This window comes from Coccinella septempunctata, chromosome 7, assembly GCF_907165205.1.
Source record: "Coccinella septempunctata chromosome 7, icCocSept1.1, whole genome shotgun sequence".
Lineage (NCBI taxonomy): Eukaryota > Metazoa > Arthropoda > Insecta > Coleoptera > Coccinellidae > Coccinella > Coccinella septempunctata.
The window spans coordinates 22653801-22659608 of NC_058195.1; the positions used below are offsets into that span (position 1 = coordinate 22653801).

The window sequence follows — 5808 nt, forward strand, 5'->3', positions numbered from 1 at the left end:
GTGAGTTTTTGGATTTAAAGTACTCTCGCATTTCCTTTACAACTCTGTGGTGCGTGATTTCAACATTCTCCAGTCCTCTCCCTCCATCTTTCCTAGGTATATATAAATTGTTGGTGGATGCATTGGGGTGGTGCATGCAATGGGGTGGTGCATGCAATATTTAGTTAATAGTACTTTTATTTGAGTGTCTATTGCCTTGAGGTCTGTAGTGGACCACTCAACAATGTCAAATGAATAGGAGAGGCATGGAATTGCCCACGTGCTTATGGATGTGAATGTCGACTTAGCATTCAATTTGCTTTGCAAGATTTTTTTTATTCTGCTTATCAATTTATTTTTGAAGGCTGTTTTTGTTTCAGCGGTATTTATTTCTAGTCCCTGCTGGATTCCCAGGTATTTATAAGTCTCTTTCGGGCCTAATCTTTGTATTTGCAATTCATCCTGCACCAAAATCGCTTCTCCACTTATCAGTTTCCCCCTTTTCATGTGCAGCACCGCACACTTGTCCAGGCCCATTTCCATTTTTGTGGTTTCAGTGAAGGATGCGACAATCTTGAGCTGTCTCAGCAGTTGATCTTCATTTGCTGCGTACAGCTTCAGGTCGTCGATATACAGTTGGTGATTGATCTTGATGTTATTCCTCTTTTCTTCTATACATTCATATCTTGACCTATTTAATAATATGCTGAGGTGGTTTATCGCTAGACAGAACCATAGAGTGCTCAATTTGTCGCCCTGGAAGAGTCCTCTTTTGATTTTGATTTCGGCTGTAGTGTAGTCGCCATCGTTGGTGTTAACGTGTAATTTTGTCCTCCATGTTCCCATGAGGTGTTTCAGCAGATTGACCACAGCCTCCGACACTCCATATAGCTCCAATGTCTTTAGTAGCCAAGAGTGTGGTATTGAGTCGAAGGCTTTCTTGTAGTCAATCCATGCCATGGAAAGGCTTCGCAATTTTTTCTTTGCCTGTTTTGTTATTAGGGAGTCAATGATGAGCAACTCTTTGCATCCTTTCACATCCCTCCGGCATCCGTTTTGTTCCCGGGCCAATATGCTGTTCTTAGCCACATGGTCCCAGATCTTTTGTGTCACTATTCCTGTCAGTATTTTATAGATTACCGGCAGGCATGTGATTGGCCTGTATTTGGTGGGGTCTCCGTTCTTAGCTCCCTTGGGGATCATATGGCTGATTCCGAGTGTGCAGGTTTCTGGTATGCATGTTGGGTCCGTCAGTGCTCTCTGGAATATTTCAGCTAGTCTTTTGTGGGTAGAGTCGAAATACTTCCACCAGTAATTGTGAACCGCATCAGGTCCCGGTGCAGACCAGTTGTTGGTTTTCTTTAGTGCGGTTTTTATATCGTTTTCTGTGATGTTTATCTGTTCCATGTTGTATTTGTCTGATTCCGCCTCTGCTTCCCGTATCCAGGAAGCTTCATCATTGTGTTCTCCGCTGCTGCTCCAGATTTTTTCCCACGTTTTGTGCATGCCTTCGGGTGTCAGAAATTCTTCCCCGGTTTTCTTTATTCCTTCAAGTTGCCTGTAGAATTGTTTCTGATTTTTATAGAACAACTGATTGTTTTTATAGCGGGTGACTCTCTCATTGTATCTTTTTATTCGGTCCCTTACGCTTTGGCTTTTTGTTTTAGGATGTCATGTACTACAGTGAGTTGCTCCTTGAACTGTTCATTGGTGTTCCTGATGTGGTGTTCCGATGCAATTTGTGCGATCTTTTTGGCCATTTTCCTGGTTGGCGAACTGGTATTGAGGTAAGTATGTATTTTTGCATCTGAACCGTAGTATTGACACGCATGCCCGTGACTTAGGCGAAGTCCTGTGTGGTATACCTCTGAGCAATGCTATGGTAGATCATGATAATTTACACTTTATTGTTTTTGGTTTCGCTTTTATTTTATCTGAACTGTAGTATTGACACGCATGCCCGTGACTTAGGCGAAGTCCTGTGTGGTATACCTCTGAGCAATGCTATGGTGGATCATGATAATTTACACTTTATTGTTTTTGGTTTCGCTTTTATTTTATCTGAACTGTAGTATTGACACGCATGCCCGTGACTTAGGCGAAGTCCTGTGTGGTATACCTCTGAGCAATGCTATAGTCTGATAATAGTTTCTTTTGGTTAGCAAGGTTTGATTTTCTTTCATTCTTGGCTATTCAGTTCTAATTTACATTCAACTTATGAACATGTAAGCGGTGGTGGTATTTTTCTCGCTTGGCTCTTTTTTCCACCTATAATAATGCCGCAGCGTGAGCCAGCGCATCAAACAGAGCCATGTACACAAGATTAAACTGTTTTATGTTTACAAATTCTCTTTAACAATGTTGTTTGTTATTAAGATAAGTGAAACGAGGACGTTTCAATGGTCAGTATGGCCGTGTTAGCAAATGTTAATTTTGACCCCCTTTATAATATAATGATAATTCCGATGATGAATGCCAAAGGAAGAATAAGAGTATAGAACCCATGCTCTGTGCACCCTGTGCTTCTATGTAACCTGCTTTCTCTATGCATAGGTCTAAGACGGAATTACCCGAGCTTCCTTGCCGAGTGGTAAGCTTTTTACCTGATCCTTTGTTAGAGCACCGCCACGTGCGAGATAACCGTCCGCCATTTTACTTTGTGAATAAAACCTTTGGCCCACGATACAACTTGCTTTTTTATTCCTTACATATATTTTTTTTTTTTTTTTTTTTTTTTTTTTAATTTCACACTTGAAGTGGGGTCTTTTTCAACGACTGCCCGGACTTTTGAAGCCAAGGGCAGGCGCAGCGGTCACTGTGGGAAGACAACTTGTCTGATGATAGCCACCGTTCCCAACACTACTGCCTTCTGCATCCAGGTAATTGTATCATCTGGTAGCTGAAGTTCGGCTAAGTGTTTCGCGGTGTTGACATGAACAAGCCCGTTGGAACTAACAATCAGTGGTAGTATCTCCGTTTTCTTGAGTTGCCATTGGATTTTCAATTCTCTGCTCAGGTCTGCGTAGTTCTTGATTTTTGTTTCATATGTTTGAGCCATGTTGTGATCTAGAGGTACAGCAAAATCTATTATTATCGCAAGCTGCTCCTGCTTACTCCACAGAACCATGTCCGGTCGGTTGTGCTCTACCGGTCTATCCGTTGTGAAGGGGAAGTCCCAGTAGAGTTTGGCTCGGCTGTTTTCTACTACTGCTTGTGGCGTATATATATGATGCGGCACGAAGTTCTCAGAAATTTCCCACTTCAGCGCAAGCATCTGGTGGACCACCCTTCCCATATTATTGTGCCTCCCTAAGTACCTAGTGGGTGCAAGGACCGAACAACCTCCCGACAGATGTTGAACAGTTTCCTCTGCTTCATTGCAAACTCTATATATATATATATATATATATATATATATATATATATATATATATATATATATATATATATATATATATATATATATATATATATATATATATATATATATATTTATATATATATATATATATATATATATTTTTTTTTCTCCACCTCGTAGGGATCTGGCTCGGCCAAGGATGTCGGATCAAACCTGATCAAGACAACTTCAGCCATTGACAAGAAATTTCCGGACTATTCTTGTCGTCCACAGGACTACCTCCTTCTGTGCCGTGCTTATGATGTCCTGATCCAATCCCAATAGAGCTGTGTTCTCCCCCAGATGTGTCTCCACCAGGCCGTTCGTCGTTATTATGAGCGGGGTAATATACACCTTTCTGAGATTATAAATCTCCTTCAGCTCGAAAGCGAGATCTTCGTATTTTGTGAGTTTTTCGGTGTATGCTCTGGAAACGTTATCATCTGCAGGCACAGTGACGTCGATAATATTTGCCTCCTTTTTAACTTTGTCGAAGATGACAATATCCGGTCTGTTGTGTGCAACCGGCCTATCCGTCTCCATCAGGGTGTCCCAATAGAGCCTGTATTCCTCATTTTCCATGACCGCTTTTGGCATATATTCGTACGGCTTCCTTGAGGTGAGTATCAATCCAGTTCTTATAGCTATCGCTTGGTGGTAAACCTTAGCCATTGCGTTATGGCGGTCTGTATACTCTTTAGGTGCCAAGATGGAGCAAGACGACGTGACATGCTGTATTGTTTCCAGACCCTGAGAGCATTTTCGGCACCTGTCTGATGGTAAGTATCTTTTTGTTATGTTCTTAATATATGCTCTAGTCGGAACCACCTGGTCTTGGATTGCCACCAGTCTTCCTTCAGTCTCAGGATACAAGTAACCCGCTGTTATATATTTAAGTGACTGTTCCTTGTTGACATTATTATTTTTCAGGGCTTCTGGGTACCTGCCATGTAGCGTCATTCCATGCCAACGTTCCGTCAGCGTTCCGATGGTCGTTGCCTCGGTGAGAGTTCTTCGGTCTGCTAGATTGAGCGCTGTTATGTTCTCGTCTTCCTGACATATAATCTTGAACAATGGTGAGTTTTTTGTCTGAAAGTACTCTCTCAGATCCTTCACGACTTTATTATGGATGATTTCCAGACTCTGTAGCCCTCTACCTCCCTCCTTCCTGGGTACATATAGTCTACTTACCGAGGCATGTGGGTGATGAATCCCATATTTTGTCAGGAGAACCCTCACCCTTGTATCCATTGACTGGAGCTCCGTGGTCGACCATCTTACAACTCCAAATGAGTAAGCTATGCACGGAACAGCCCAGGTGTTAATGGCAGTGAACATAGATCTTGAGTTCAGTTTGCTTGCCAGGACCTTTTTGAGCCTCCCAAAGAATTTTTCCTTAAATGTTGCCTTAGATTCGGCAAGATTTATTTCCAGCCCTTGTTGAACTCCCAGGTACTTATATGTTTCGTCCAACCCCATTCTTCGGATAGATATGCTATCCTGCACCTGCATTTCATCCCCCTCCACCAGTTTTCCTCTCCGTACATGCACCACCGCACACTTACTCAGCCCCATATCCATCCTTACCGTCTCCGAGAAGGATGCTACAATCTTGAGCATTCTCTTCATTTCCTCCTCACTGGATGCATAAAGCTTCAGATCATCTATGTACAGCTGATGGTTAATCTTCGTGTTCCTTCGTCTTTCAATTATGTAGCCATATTTGTCATCTCTCAGCAGTTTACTCAAGAAATTCAGTGCCAGACAGAACCATAGCGGGCTGAGCTTATCACCTTGAAATATTCCTCTTCTGATTTTTATTTCAGGCGTTGCGGTAGTTTTTCCTTGCGTGGTGACCAGTAATTGCGTACGCCACGATTTCATCAGATGTTCTAGAAGCTTCACAACAGACTCAGATACTCCATAAAGGCGCAAGGTTTTCAGCAGCCAAGAGTGCGGCATGGAGTCGAAGGCCTTCTTATAGTCGATCCATGCCACAGATATATTCCTCATCTTTTTCCTGGCCTGTTTCGTCACCAGGTGATCAATAATGAGAGCCTCCTTACATCCCCTTATATTTTTCCTGCACCCATTCTGCTCTGGGGCCATTATTCCATAGTTGTCCACATGCCTCCAAATGGCCGTCGTGAGCACACCTGTAAGTATCTTGTATATTGAGGGCAGGCAAGTGATGGGTCGGTAGTTCTTTGGGTCACTGGTTTTATCTCCCTTTGGTATCATGTGGGTTACACCTAGCGTGAGGGATTCCGGTATCACCGAAGGGTTGTGCAGGGCTTCCTGGAACATTCTAGCCAGATGTTTATGCGTTGATTGGAAGTTCCTCCACCAGTAATTGTGCAGTCCATCAGAGCCCGGGGCAGACCAATTTTTTGCCCTTCTCAGCACCATACGTATATCTTCCTCCTTTA

The 5808-nt window shown here is 42.7% G+C and overlaps 1 long non-coding RNA gene across 1 annotated transcript; it reads right to left on the reverse strand.

Moving 5' to 3' along the window:
• Positions 1-1784: 1784 nt before the first annotated feature.
• LOC123318069 lies at positions 1785-2193 on the reverse strand. Its single transcript, XR_006538245.1, has 2 exons — positions 2099-2193; positions 1785-1971 (listed from the first exon to the last, which is right to left on the reverse strand). It is a non-coding gene; the product is annotated as an uncharacterized LOC123318069 (long non-coding RNA).
• Positions 2194-5808: the final 3615 nt, after the last annotated feature.